Source organism: Trachemys scripta, chromosome 1 (assembly GCF_013100865.1).
Source record: "Trachemys scripta elegans isolate TJP31775 chromosome 1, CAS_Tse_1.0, whole genome shotgun sequence".
In the NCBI taxonomy this organism is placed as follows: domain Eukaryota; kingdom Metazoa; phylum Chordata; order Testudines; family Emydidae; genus Trachemys; species Trachemys scripta.
The window spans coordinates 144,962,984-144,977,203 of record NC_048298.1 but is presented as its reverse complement, the minus strand read 5'-3'; positions in this window follow the sequence as shown (position 1 = coordinate 144,977,203).

Genomic DNA, 14,220 nt, shown 5'->3' with positions numbered 1-14,220 from the left:
ACAGGTTTTATTTACAAAATTTACAAGTTTAAGTTACAGATGGAGGTGGCTGCAGTGAGAGTACCAGCAATGGTAGCCTTAGGGCAAAAAGACTACACACACATGTACAATAAATAAATTATAAAAGAAAACATACAAAATAAAATACAGTGGGTAAAAACAACTAACAAAAGCCAAAGCTGGCCAAAACCACCAGTCACGTGCTGCTCCCACTAAAAGGGAACCATCACGCTATCTCACCCTTCACGTTTCACATATGAACAACCAGGGCTTGAACTAAATTTTTGTATGAAATGGGGGCAGATTTAAAACTCTTTAAAACATTTTAAAAACACAAAATATGAAAAACTTGAATACATTTTACTTATAGCACCATTATTCATACTAAACTTGCTAGTAGGGTTATCAGATAGCAACTGTGAAAAAACAGGACAGGGGGTGGGGGTTAATAGGCGCCTATATAAGAAAAAGTCCCGAAAAAAGGGACTGTCCCTTTAAAAATGGGACATCTGGTCACCCTACTTGCTAGCCCTTCCCTGCAGGTAGAAAGGCACAGACACTAGGATCAGGACCAGCTATGCACCTAAAAGACTCGGCCAACCCTTCAGATTGGACCTGACCCACATCCCTCCCACAATGACGCCCCCAGACCAGACCAGACCAGACCCACATCCCTCCCCACAATGACTCTCCTCCCCCGGACCAGACCAGACCCACATCCCTCCCCAGACCAAAACCCCCAAACTGGACCAGCCCTCTTCCAGCCCAAACTGGATCAGACCCCTCTATGAACCGACCCCTCTCGACCCTTATCTCCCCACTGCCTACCAGGCTCCTGGCTTCCGAATCTCTATTCTCAAACCACCCCGAAACCCCGAAACCCCAGCTGGAGCGCTCTGAGGCACCCCACTCCTGATTCACCCCCTGCTGACAATCCACCCCTGTTCTCCACCCGGGCCAGACCTCATCTGGCTGCAGCTTGGCCTGGTACAGCTTGGACCAAGGCTGCATCCACCTGACTCATCCCGGTGCCCAGGGGACTGTGACTCCACTCGCCGGAGGCTGCTCCCCTTTCACCTCCAGACCATCCAGCACTGACAGGGGCAGTGTAGCAGGAAGGGTCGGGGCAAGTGTCTGGGCTTAGCACTGACCCCAGCAGTGGGGATCCCCAACCGCAGGGGGTGCCTGAGCTCAGCCCACGCCCACCTCGGACTAATCCGAGGAAGGGGCTGCAGCCCCTACCCAGGGCAGAGGGAACCCAGGAGGGGGTGGAGGGGGCATGACTGCCCCACCAGAGGCTGAGAGGGGGCTGAGCCGCAGTGGCAGCTCCAGAGGGAGGGGCACGGAGCCACGATCTGTGCCCCACAGCCGCAGAATGGAGCCAGTGCCCGAGGGAGCCGTGCCCCGGAGAGTGGAACATGGGCCCAGCAGTGAAGCACCCCCGGCACCATGAGTTGGGGTACAGCCGCCTGAGTCTGGGGGGTCCCCTCTCTGTGGCCACACTTGCTGTTGCTGCTCCTGGCTGCCCTGCTTCCACGCCTCGGCAGCTACAGCCACTTCGCCGAGCCCAGGGTGCAGTGCTGGGGGGCTGCCCCCTGCAGGTGGCTCTGTGCACCCTGTGGAGGGCCTCCTGCACCAGCCCGAGGGCCGGCGCCTGCTGGGCTCACTCTCTACATGTCAGGGGAGGGATTATGGGCCCCTTCCCGGCATCATTGGCACCATTGTAAACCCGGTGAGGCACACCCTCATGGTCAGGGATAGAGCGGAGAGGAGAAAGGCACATGAAAAGGACAGAGACGTGCAGCAGGAGATGCTAGTGCTTCTCAAGCAGCAGACAGACATGCTGCAGACTCTAGTTGACCTTTAGATTCAACAATCCCATGCTTGCCTCCCTCTGCAGCCCATAGAGAACTGCATTCTGGGATCTCCCTACACACACACACCCCAGAATCGCTACCATTCCACCCCAGAGGAGAGTACAGACAATCACAGCTGCACATACACTGACCTGTGAAAGACATGGTTAGTGTAGATGTTTCTGAAATGGAAATGACTGTTCTTTCCCCCCTTCAAAAGTTTGCTTCTCTTTATTTATTAAGTTTTATTCAGTTATAAATGTGTCTGCATGAGTGTGGCATCAAAGCCTTTTTGTGTGTGGAAATTTAATTAATCTTTATGAGTTCACAACACATGCAGGCTGCGGCTGACATCATTCACAGATAATAGTATAATAGGTGCATTTGCAATGTTATACTACCACACCCACAGAGCACTCATTACAAGGTTCATACCGGGGTGCAAAAGAGCAATGTCACATAGAGCATGCTGCAGCAACACACATTACTGTGGCTCACTATTGAAATGGTCTTTGAAAGCCTCCTTGAGCTGTGCACAGGGCCGGCTCCAGGTTTTTTGCCGCCCCAAGCAAAAAACAAAAACAAAAAACAGAGTGCTGCCCCTTGAGAAGTGCCGCCCCAAGCACATGCTTGGAACGCAGGTGCCTAGAGCCGGCCCTGGGTGTGCAGCTCCGTGTTGAGCTCTTTTTATAGCCCTGGTGTTCAGCTGCTCTAAATCAGCAGACAGTCATTCCATCTTCCCCTTTTGCTGTGCAGATATGCAGGACACAGCTGGCAGCTATCACCACTGGGATTTTTTTCACTGAGATCCAGGCTTGTGAGTAGACAGCGCCAGTGACCTTTCAAATGGGCATTCTGCATGTGATGAGCCTGTCGCTGAAGTGCTCCTTGGTGCTGTCCAGGTGGCTGGTGTACGGCTTCATGAGCCATGGGACTAAAGGGGAGTCTGGGTCTCCCAGATTTCTAAGGCATTTCAACATCCCCAGTGGTAATCCACAGGTCTGCTAGAAAGAAAATCCCTGCTTGCAGCTTTCTGAACAGCCTTGTGTTCTTAAAGATGCGTTCGTCATGCACCTTCCCTGACCAGCCCACACTGATGTTGGTAAAGCATCCCTAGTGAGCCACCAGGGCTTGCAATACCATAGAAAAGGAGCCCTTTCTGTTGATGTACTCTGTGGCAAGGTGGTCTGGTGCTAAAATAGGGATGTGTATGCCATCTATCACCCCACTGCAGTTCAGGAACCCTATTGCTGCAAAACTATCCACTATGTCCTGCACACTGCCCAGAATCATAGCCCTTTGTAGCAGGAGGCAATTAACGGCCCTGCACATTTGCACCACAACAACCCAACTCCAAATTGATTCCCAAATGATGAGTAGCAATTGGGCGTCGCAAGTTTCCACAGAGCTATCACCACTCACTTCTCCAGTCAGTGCCGATCTTATTTTGGTGTCCCTGCACTGGAGGGCTGGGGTGAGCTGAGCACACAGATCCAGGAAGTGACTTTGCACATCAGAAAGTTCTGCAGTTGCTGCTTTTCATCCTGAATCTGCATTACGATGTGTTCCCACCACTCAGTGCTTGTTTCTCGGGCCCAGAACCAGCACTCCACCACCTCCAGCTGCTCTGTGAACACCCCCAATGACTGAATTGTTTCTTTCTACATCCCACAGCAATCTAGCTCCCATGGAATCATCATGTTCCCCAAGGCTCCTCTGGCAGCTTGGCAGATACTGCAGGATCTGTGCTTGCAATGCTCATCATAGCAGTGCAGAGCTGTGGGGGATCCATGTTTCTGTCAGAGATGGCAGACGGTGAGGAGGGATATGCAGGTTTGCAGGGATTTTTGAAGACACACAAAACATTATGGGATGCAGAGAAATTATGGGTTGGAGAACACTGCATTATGGGATTCATAGATTCATAGATTCTAGGACTGGAAGGGACCTCGAGAGGTCATCGAGTCCAGTCCCCTGCCCGCCTGGCAGGACCAAATACTGTCTAGACCATCCCTGATAGACATTTATCTAACCTACTCTTAAATATCTCCAGAGATGGAGATTCCACAACCTCCCTAGGCAATTTATTCCAGTGTTTAACCACCCTGACAATTAGGAACTTTTTCCTAATGTCCAACCTAGACCTCCCTTGCTGCAGTTTAAGCCCATTGCTTCTTGTTCTATCCTTAGATGCTAAGGTGAACAAGTTTTCTCCCTCCTCCTTATGACACCCTTTTAGATACCTGAAAACTGCTATCATGTCCCCTCTCAGTCTTCTCTTTTCCAAACTAAACAAACCCAATTCCTTCAGCCTTCCTTCATAGGTCATGTTCTCAAGACCTTTAATCATTCTTGTTGCTCTTCTCTGGACCCTTTCCAATTTCTCCACATCTTTCTTGAAATGCAGTGCCCAGAACTGGACACAATACTCCAGCTGAGGCCTAACCAGAGCAGAGTAGAGCGGAAGAATGTCTTCTCGTGTCTTGCTCACAACACACCTGTTAATACATCCCAGAATCATGTTTGCTTTTTTTGCAACAGCATCACACTGTTGACTCATATTTAGCTTGTGGTCCACTATAACCCCTAGATCCCTTTCTGCCATACTCCTTCCTAGACAATCTTTTCCCATTCTGTATGTGTGAAACTGATTTTTTCTTCCTAAGTGGAGTACTTTGCATTTGTCTTTGTTAAACTTCATCCTTTTTAACTCAGACCATTTCTCCAATTTGTCCAGATCATTTTGAATTATGACCCTGTCCTCCAAAGCATTTGCAATCCCTCCCAGTTTGCTATCATCCGCAAACTTAATAAGCGTACTTTCTATGCCAATATCTAAGTCGTTAATGAAGATATTGAACAGAGCCGGTCCCAAAACAGACCCCTGCGGAACCCCACTCGTTATACCTTTCCAGCAGGATTGGGAACCATTAATAACAACTCTCTGAGTATGGTTATCCAGCCAGTTATGCACCCACCTTATAGTAGCCCCATCTAAATTGTATTTGCCTAGTTTATCAATAAGAATTTCATGCGAGACCGTATCAAATGCCTTACTAAAGTCTAGGTATACCACATCCACAGCTTCTCCCTTATCCACAAGACTCGTTATCCTATCGAAGAAAGCTATCAGATTGGTTTGACATGATTTGTTCTTTACAAATCTATGCTGGCTGTTTCCTATCACCTTACCACCTTCCAAGTGTTTGCAGATGCTTTCCTTAATTACTTGCTCCATTATCTTCCCTGGCACAGAAGTTAAACTAACTGGTCTGTAGTTTCCTGGGTTGTTTTTATTTCCTTTTTTATAGATGGGCACTATATTTGCCCTTTTCCAGTCTTCTGGAATCTCTCCCATCTCCCATGATTTTCCAAAGATAATAGCTAGAGGCTCAGATACCTCCTCTATTAGCTCCTTGGGTATTCTAGGATGCATTTCATCAGGCCCTGGTGACTTGCAGGCATCTAACTTTTCTAAGTGTTTTTTAACTTGTTCTTTTTTTATTTTATCTGCTAAACCTATCCCCTTCCTATTAGCATTCACTATGTTAGGCATTCCTTCAGACTTCTCGGTGAAGACCGAAACAAAGAAGTCATTAAGCATCTCTGCCATTTCCAAGTTTCCTGTTACTGTTTCTCCCTCTTCACTAAGCAGTGGGCCTACCCTGTCTTTGGTCTTCCTCTTGCTTCTAATGTATTGATAAAAAGTCTTCTTGTTTCCCTTTATTCCCGTAGCTAGTTTGAGCTCATTTTGTGCCTTTGCCTTTCTAATCTTGCCTCTGCATTCCTGTGTTGTTTGCCTATATTCATCCTTTGTAATCTGTCCTAGTTTCCATTTTTTATATGACTCCTTTTTATTTTTTTAGATCACGCAAGATCTCGTGGCTAAGCCAAGGCGGTCTTTTGCCACATTTTCTATCTTTCCTAGCCAGCAGAATATCTTGCTTTTGGGCCCTTAATAGTGTCCCTTTGAAAAACTGCCAACTCTCCTCAGTTGTTTTTCCCCTCAGTCTTGATTCCCATGGGACCTTACCTCTCAGCTCTCTGAGCTTACCAAAATCCGCCTTCCTGAAATCCATTGTCTCTATTTTGCTGTTCTCCCTTCTACCCTTCCTTAGGATTGCAAACTCTATGATTTCATGATCACTTTCACCCAAGCTGCCTTCTACTTTCAAATTCTCAATGAGTTCCTCCCTATTTGTTAAAATCAAGTCTAGAACAGCTTCCCCCCAGTAGCTTTTTCAACCTTCTGAAATAAAAAATTGTCTGCAATGCAGTCCAAGAATTTGTTGGATAGTCTGTGCCCCACTGTGTTATTTTCCCAACATATATCCGGATAGTTGAAGTCCCCCGTCACCACCAAATCTTGGACTTTGGATGATTTTGTTAGTTGTTTAAAAAAAGCCTCATCCACCTCTTCCACCTGGTTAGGTGGCCTGTAGTAGACTCCTAGCATGACATCACCCTTGTTTTTTACCCCTTTTAGCCTAACCCAGAAACTCTCAACACTTCCATCTCCTATGTCCATCTCTACCTCAGTCCAAGTGTGTACATTTTTAATATATAAGGCAACACCTTCTCCCTTTTTCCCCTGTCTATCCTTCCTGAGCAAGCTGTACCCATCCACACCAACATTCCAATCATGTGTATTATCCCACCAAGTTTCAGTGATGCCAACAATGTCATAGTTGTATTTATTTATTTGCACTTCCAGTTCTTCCTGTTGAAGTCATGTTCCCACTCACCCCTGCGTGACTCATTTGGTCCCAAGAGGCATTGCAAAACCTTGTCAAAACACCCTGTGCTAGATGGCTGTGAGTTGCACAGTGGGAGAGCTACCCATGGTGCACTGCTTTCTGCATCAGTGCAAGTGCTGCAAGTGAGGACATGCATCACCAACACAAGGCGTGTAAAGTGGACACGCAAAAGCAATTTAATTACTGCTCCAGCCAGGGATGAAAGTAATATTAAACACTTACCAGTACCTGGCCCCAGAAAGGGGTGGGGCCTTGGGCGAAAGGGGCGGGGCAGGGGGTCAGCCTCTTCCAGCCAGCCCATCCATGCTGCCTGGCCCGTGCCACCTGGGGCTGCAGTAGCGGTGGCGGCAGTTGGGAGCCCTAGGCTCTTTTAAATCGCCATAGCGCTTTAACGACGGCTACATATGGGCCAGTACCGGCTTCTTACCGGTACACCGTACCGGCCTACTGTCACCCCTGGCTGCAGCTATATGTCAACGTAACTTAGGTCAACATAATTTTCTAGTGTAGACATGGCCTAAGATTGACAAGTATTTAGGAGACAAGGTGGGTGAGGTAATATCTTTTATTGGACCAACTTCTGTTAGTGAGAGAGAGAAACTTTTGAGTTACACTGTGCTTTTCTTCAGGTCTGGGAAACTGTACTCATTGTGTCAGTCACAGCAACAGCTACATACAAGATCAAACAGAGAGTTTAGCATAAGCAGTAAGCATATATTCTAAGGGACCACTCAAAGTGAAGTGGCCAGTTGACCACATTGACCACAGTGGCCACATTGTTGCCCCATACTCTTCTGTCACCATCCCCTAATGGGGCGTTAATGGTCCACTTCACCTTGAATGGTCCCTTAAAATATTTGCTAACTACTTATGCTAAACTATCTGTTCCATCTTGTATCTAGCTGTGACACTGAGGGCTTGTCTCCACTTACTCGGGGATCGATGTGAGGCGATTGATCCACTGGAGGTCAATTTAGCAGGTCTAGTGAAGACCCACTAAATCGACTGCCGATCTCTCTCCCGTCGACTCTGGTACTCCACCGGAATGAGAAGCATGAGGTAAGTCGATGGGAGAGTTTCTCCCATTGACCCAGTGCAGTGTAGACACCACAATAAGTCGACCTAAACTACATCAACTCCAGCTATGTTATTCACGCTGGAGTTGCGTAATGTAGGTCAACTTAGCACCATAGTGTAGACTTGCCCTGAGGCTATGTCTACACCACAGGCTATGCTACAGCTGTGCCACTGTAAAGTCTCCCATGTAGCTGCTCTTTGCTGGCAGGCAAGAGCTCTCCTGCCGACATAATTACCACCTCCAACGAGCAACATTAGCAATGTCGGCATGAGAGCCTCTCCTGCCGACATAGCACTGTCCACACCAGCACTTTTGTCGATGAAACTTATGTCTGTTAGGGGGGTGTTTTTTCACACCCCGACCAACAAAAGTGGTAGTGTAGACAAAGCCTTTGTGTACCTTTCCCAGGCCTGAAGAAGAGCTCTTTGTAGCTCAAAAGCTTGTCTCTCTCACTCACAATGTGCTGGGGGTGCTTGACCCCTGGCTCTGCCCCAGGCCCTGCCCCCACCCCTTTCCCCAAGGCCCCAGCCCTGTTCCACCTCTTCCTGCCCCTGCTCCACCCCCATCCCACCTCTTCCTGCCCTGTTCTGTCCCCTCCCCCTAATGCTCCATGCCCTCGCTTCTCTCCCCTTTCCCCCCAGAGCCTCTTGCAAGCTGCAAAACAGCTGATCGCAGCGGGCGGGAGACATGGGAGAGAGGGGGAAGCATTGATTGACGGGGCCTGCTGGCAGGCAGGAGATGCTGTGAGGAAGAGGGGAGCTGATAGGGGGGTTGCCGGTGGGTGCTCCAGCCCTGGAGCACCCACAGAGTCAGTGCCTATGCTCTCACCAACAGAAATTGGGCCAATAAAAGATATTACTTCACCTATCTGGCCTCTCTAATATCCTGGGACAGACACGGCTACAACAATACTGCATACAAGTATTCAGGAGTGATACGTGTGCATTAGGTATATAAGTAAAGCATGGCTGTAATGCAAGGCCTACAGGTGAAGGCTTAGCCACACTAGGCTTGGCATAAGTGGGTGACCTAAGAATAACCCCAGTCCAGGAAAATTACAGGATTACTGTAAAGAATGTGTCAACAGTTGATGTGCTGCAAAAGTAGACCACAATGTACCCATCTAAACCACAAGACACCTGATTGTAACATCATGGAAAGTTCTGCTCTTATCGCAGGTAACCCTGGAAACAGGTTGAAGCAAATATTAATAAGATGCTAATGAGAATAAGGGGAACTAAGAAAACCACCTCTGACAAGCAGGGCACCCCAGCGTTTCTGTAGTGTGTAAGTATAGATAAGGGAAAGGAGGGTTGTGGAACCTTCATGCATATGCATAAGGTGTTAGGACTGGTCATAACAACAGGATAAAAGAGGTTCCGTGGTGCAGACAGGGTGGGAAGACAGTAGCAGGAATCACTTCTCTGTTAATGACCACCTGTTGAGAGAGCCATCAGACTCAACACTATCTTTGGGGATGTGAGTATGAATACTGCATTAGCTATTGCAGGGGCTTTCTTAGGTTTTATATATTTGTTTGTGACTGTAACTTTGATCATCTGCTTAGTAAAACTTATAATACAACACGATTCCTTACTTGTGACTGTGTGGTCACAGCCCTCATTCTTTGTGTGTTCCTAGAGTCTCCCAGTCTAAGAAAATCACTAAGAGTAACTTTCAGCGTGTTGATCTTAAGACTGTAGCAACACAAGAGCTGAGCTCACTCCCAAGGGACACTGTAGTTTAACACAGAACTATCCATTCAGTTTAAACAGAGGCTACACTATCCTCCTAATTCCATCCCTGTACCTCTCTGCTTTTCCCATGTTCCCTCAGAACCTCCATTAGTGCCATACCCCCAGATTTCAATTCCCTTCTGCTTCCTTCTATCAACCCTTTAGCCCTAGGCTGAGACTTCCAAAGAATCCTAAGAGAGTTGAATCCCTCGGGCTTCTTAGAAACTCATTTTCTAGACAAGGGCTGTGATTTTCAAAGTGGTTTGAATGGGAAACACCTCTGCCAGTTGGGTCTGCCAGGGCAGGCTGGCTGAGAAGCTGCAGGAAGCAGGGAAGGCATTCTAGCTGAAACCAGCAAATGAAGAAAATAGGTACCAGGAACCTAAAGTTGAAGTGGTACTGGGCTCCGACCACTTTGTGTTGACAAGCTTACGTACCTGGCACATCAAGATTTGAACCTGAATCACTTCAAACTAGAATGGGATGTAGGAGTTTAGGGTCAGATCCACAGAGGTAATCCATTGATTTCAGTGGAAGCGAGGAGCCTAAACTCCTTTGAGGAGCTAGGTCTTAAATGCATAGTTAATTTAGCTGTGCATGCACCTTGCCCTGTCCCTCAGGTGCACACAGTACAGAATTTTTAAATGGTCATAATTTGCTCAGAACAGAACCAGTCTCTTCCAGCTCCCCGATGAGCAGTTTCCATACGAATAGCAGCTTTCAAATCTTAGCTGATTTCTGCAGACTACATTATTTGCTTCCCTCTCCTTACTCTGACAGAACCCCAATGTACTGACGCTGGGCACATTGCAAGGCCTATATATTTCTTCAGGGCACCTGATGGTTTTTTTTAACAAGTGAAGAATTGACATTTTCTGCTGTTAGATGCATATTTATAGTTTGCCTGCACATGTGTCTAAAGGGCACAAGCATGACATTTTTATATATGAAACATCTGCATAAACATTTTACGAACCCCAGTTTGGGAACCACTGGATTAAATTTAAGCATAGGACTGTCACAGCCCCGGTCAAACTTCCCCTGCGGAACACTCACCAGACTGCTGTGTTTGGGTCCCACTATGCTACACCTGTGTCCTCTTAAGTTTCCCTGAACATAGATAGGCTCCAGCGCTGTCTCTTTGGCCTCTCTGGCATGTTTCCTGGGCATCCAGACTGTTACCCCTTGTAGCCCAAATGTCCTAGGATCCCAGGACCAGTGCTGACACGCACGCGCCCAGACACCCCAGTAGCGTATCACACCTATTTCCAGAGCTCCAAGCTTGTGCATACTCTGGTTTACAGTTATAGCTCCAGGGGCACTTGGTAGCTGAAGCAAATAGACACACAGGCTTTGTAAGGGTTCCAAAAAAACCAATCACTCTTTACTGTGGACAGCACAAGATATATACAGATCCAGACAAGACAATAAGACCTCTATATGCCATTTCCTGCTTCAGTGTTCAAGATGTGGGACAGCATCCTTTCAAGGTTCCAAGTCCCCTCTCCTGGAGCAATTTCCTCTGGGCTTCCTGTCTGGATTTTGGAGTCTGCCGTCTCTCTTCGCTTCCTTTGACGTGGGCTGCTCCTACATCTCCCACCAAGAGCCTGTGCCTTCCCCACCCCCTCATTCAGCCTCTTTTTAAAAGCTAGCACTCCCACCTGGTTTTTGTTTCCCTGTTTGGGGATTTTCCAGTCTCCAAACCCCTCTGCCATCAAACCACCTGGGTAGAACTTGCTCTCCCAGCTGAGGCATATATCATCATTTAGCCAGAGCCCAGTCCTTATATTAACAACTTTTTTTGTTTGTTCTGTACAGGAGTGGCAGAAGCACCCTAAAAGTGTGGGAGGCAGGGCACAGATGCCCAAACTGTGGCCTCATCCCCCATGCCACACCATGCCACGCCACCCCGCTACCCCTCCTCCCTGTTGCTCACCATTATGGCCAGTAAAAAGTGGGGGGCCATGGCCTTGTTCTGGCACCCCTGGTTCTGTAGCTTCTTCCAGATATGGCAGGTGATGTGTGTCAGGGAACTTATCAGCCCATGATAAACTCACTATATGTTGAGGCCTGATCTACCCGACAAAGTTTTGTGGGTATAGCTATGTCTGCTAGGAGTGTGTGTTGGGGGTGGGGGAATTGACACACACACCCTAGCTGACTTAGCTATACTTACAAAAACCCTGGGATAGACACAGCTATACGGACACAAGCATGGTTCTGTTGATTTAGACAATATTTTTCCGGGAGGTGGTATAGCAATGCTGTCAGAACACCTTTTATCGGCTTATGCTCCTGCATTTACATAGGGGGCTTTGCTGACATAACTATCTTGAAAAAACAACAAGGAGTCCTTGTGGCACCTTAGAGACTAACACATTTATTTGGGCATAAGCTTTCAAGCTCTCTAAGGTGCCACAAGGACTCCTCGTTGTTTTTGCTGATACAGATTAACACGGCTACCACTCTGAAACCTATCTTGAAAAAGGCTCTCTAGTGTAAGCAAGCCCTTAGGAATTTGATGATTCAGCAATTTCATCAAATGAACCAGAACTTGTAGCTTGTACATAGTCAAATTCCCAAAATCATCACAATGACTTAAAAAAACCTCCCAGAAACATGCCTGTAATTTGAAAAAAGGAAATTGGCCCTTTAAAGTAACCTGGTAGCATTTAATGCATCGGTTCCTTACACAGCTCTGAAAGTACGTACAATGCTGTGAAGACACATACATCTCTTCCGTGCATTTTACCTGTAGGTTTGTATTAACATAATGTTGTAATACTAATACTCAGCACTTATGATATAGTGCTATATATTTTCAAAGCACTTGATAAATATTAACTAATGAATCCTGCTAAAAAGAAGGTTTAGTTATCTTGGTTTCAACTGAAAAAGGAAGGAAAAGTTCATTAGTTTCCTTCTTGTGGTCTGTTCTGTTCTATTATAAGGAATAAACACAGTGTTGCTACACCCATACTGTTGCTATGGAGACTATATTTTAAATTTATGAGATCAGTTTAATAGTTTGGAGCATGATCCTGCAAGCTTCACTCATATCCTTACTCATCAACAATCACACTGAAATCTGTGGGGCTATGCGTGTAAGGCAAGCAGGAGTGGTCCCGTTAAAGTAAAAACTTTGCCACTGCCTTATTTTGAGAGGCAGTACGGTCTAGTGACTGAAGTGGTGAAGGGGGGCTGGGGATCAGGAAGTTCTGGTTTCTAATGTGAGTTTCATAGATTCATAGAGTTTAAGGTCTCACTTCCTCTGTATCTCAGGCTATCAAGTTTTACCCAGTTACCCTGTATTGAGCCCAATAATGTTCTTCCCCTAATTTGCTATGCAACATTGTAAAGTCATTTACACCAACATTTTTGAATTTTAGATGCCTGGCTTTAGATCAGTGGTTTTCAAACTGTGGGTCATGACCCAGTACTGGGTCATGGAATGGAAGGCACTGGATCACGGCGGCTCTGGTCAGCACCGCCGGCCAGGCCATTAAAAGTCAGGCTAAGGCAGACTAATCCCTACCTGTTCTGACACCACACTGCGCCCCGCGAAGTGGCCAGCAGTAGATCCAGCTCCTAGGTGGGGAGGCCATGGGGCTCCATGTGCTGACCCGCCCTGAGCACTGCGCTCCAGTGGGAGCTGGGGAGGCGGTACCTGTGGGCAAGAGCCGCGCGGAGCCGTTTGTGCGCCTCTGCCTAGGAGCCAGACCTGCTGCTGGCCGCTTCCGGGGTGCAGCGTGAACCGTGGTGCCAAGACAGGCAGGAAGCCGGCCTCTGCACCTCCGCTGCGCTGCTGACTGGGAGCCGCCCGAGGTAAGCCCGAGCACCAATTCCCTGCCCCAGCCCTGAGCCCCCTCCAAACGTGGAGCCCCTTCCTGCACCCCAAACCCCTCATCCCCAGCCCCACCCCAGAGTCTGAACCCCCAGTCCAGAGCCCTGACCCCCTCCTGCACCCCAATCCCCTGCCCCAGCCCTGAGTCCCCCAAACCTGGAGCCCCCTCCTGCACCCCAAGCCCCTCATCCCCAGCTCCGGTGGGTCGCAGGCATCAACAATTTTCTTCAACTGGGTCGCCAGAAAATTTTTTTGAAAACCACTGCTTTAGATTATAGAATTCTAGGTAAGTGGCCTAATCTGCAGATAGGGTTGCCAACTTTCTACTTGCACAAATCTGAACACCCTTGCCCCGCCCCCTGCCTACCCCTCCCCGAGGCCCTGCCGATGCCCTGTCCCCTCTCGGAGGCCCCGGCCCTGCTCACTCCATCCTCCCCTTCCTCTGTCGCTTACTCTCCCCACCCTCACTCCCTTGCTCATTTTCACTGGGCTGACTCCGGGGGCTGAGTATATGTGATCTCAGGCTACCAACCAATAACTGATTTTCATCGCTCTCCATAAGATGGAGATGACAATATTTCCATACCTTACCAGGGAGCTTTGGGGCTTTAATTCATTAACAGTTGAATGGACTTTGGATGGAAGGGCTATAGAAGTATATCATTATTACAATGACAGGAACTGAGCTTGTGTTAATCATGCCATGTAAGGTGGAGGGATAGCTCAGTGGTTTGAGCATTGGCCTGCTAAATTCAGGGTTGTGAGTTCAATCCTTGAGGGGGCCATTTAGGGAACTGGGGTTAAAAAAAAAATCTGTCTGGGGATTGGTCCTGCTTTGAGCAGGGGGTTGGACTAGATGATTTCCTGAGGTCCCTTCCAACCCTGATATTCTATGATTCTATGCCAGTAATTGACTTCTGACTTTGTTTGGAGAGGAGAGTGGGTTCAA